Below are 1,486 nucleotides of genomic sequence, written 5' to 3' on the forward strand. Positions count from 1 at the left end.
ATTGAACAATCTGTAAAGACGTAAAACAGAATTTCGTGTATGCTTTCACTTTCTGAAAGTATCTTGACATATTCCTACGTACTTCGTAAATGTGTATAGGAGATCAAATAAACCAAATAGAGCTAACAAGAACTTACTGTTACGATATAATCTTATGTTTGCTCAGACAGCTCTTGCTTGAACGGAAGTATCGTTGTTTTCAGCACAAACCACGTGCCTCGTCGTAGCCGTGATCGTCTAGTGGTTAGGACATTGCGTTGTGGCCGCAATAACCCAGGTTCGAATCCTGGTCACGGCAATGGTAACATTGCCACGGCATGAGGCGAATTTTTTCTTGACTGTCATAATAATATATATTATTTGAAATTGCTTTTAAGAAACTTCACTCGAAAATTCCATTTCGAAAATTTCAATTTTGAGGTTTACACTTGGAAGTAGATTATAATCATATTTATTCAATTTTAAACAAATCTAAAAGTACATTATTGTGGTTATTCATTTGGTCGCATTCGCAATTAGGAATACATTTTCATCGCATATCAAAAGATCAATTCAATCTATACTATAGTAACGATACTGAGATAGAAATTCTTAAAGATAACTTAGGTCTACATCAAGTTTGGAGAGAACAGAGACACAGTCACGAAAGATCTACCAAATCCGAACCTCCCCTAGAAAAAGTCTATAGTTCTTTATAAATACGCTAGTGTTTACAGCAGTGGCGCACTCACGGTGGACCCACTCGGTTCAGAACCCTTTTAATTTTTTGATACTGGACTGCCCCTCCTCCCCACAAAAATTTGTATGTGGAACTGAGAGATACTGATAGTAGTACACAAAATGGTATTAACAAAATATTGATAACTAGTTTGTAAAATTTGTCATATTGTTCGAAGTGCAAGTTCAACCTTATTCAAACCAAAGATGGCTTTTTCCAAGAACTAAAAATAGTACTGTTATATGGTTGACCACAAATACTGTCGTTACTGGTTATTAATAAATATGCTGTAAGGCGAATCAGATATAATAGACTAATAATATGAGTTCTTTTATACAGTAGGCTTACTCTTAACTACCCTCTCTTTATTTTGCCCGTTGGTTCTACATCTACTGCCCATTTTTGTTATCCCGTACTTGGTGCTCCACCACAATAAACAAACACACGACAATAAAGGATACTGCAGTACTTCGTTCAGTATTGTAGACTCAACCGCATTTTTTCAGTTTTGTGTGCGTTGCGAATGTGTTTTTCAATCAATACATATGTACCGTAAATAAGTGTATGGTTTGCGTGATATTTATCGTGCCTTATTCAATATACAGTATTCAGTACAACTGAGCGTCACTGGCAACTTGCGGTAGAAACTTTTTGATTTTGTAAATTAACTTTATTGAATTATAATACTGTAAGCCCTTCTGTTTGTAACGATTATAGAGATGCTATTCAATTTTAAAGCTATGAACGGTGATTTTCATTTTAACTTTT

The 1,486-nt window shown here is 34.9% G+C and overlaps 1 non-coding gene across 1 annotated transcript; it reads left to right on the plus strand.

The window, feature by feature from the left end:
- Positions 1-226: 226 nt before the first annotated feature.
- TRNAH-GUG (transfer RNA histidin (anticodon GUG)) lies at positions 227-298 on the plus strand. Its single transcript has one exon. It is a non-coding gene; the product is annotated as a tRNA-His (tRNA).
- Positions 299-1,486: the final 1,188 nt, after the last annotated feature.

This window comes from Thermobia domestica, chromosome 1 (assembly GCF_964235325.1).
Source record: "Thermobia domestica chromosome 1, izTheDome1.hap1.1, whole genome shotgun sequence".
Taxonomy (NCBI): domain Eukaryota; kingdom Metazoa; phylum Arthropoda; class Insecta; order Zygentoma; family Lepismatidae; genus Thermobia; species Thermobia domestica.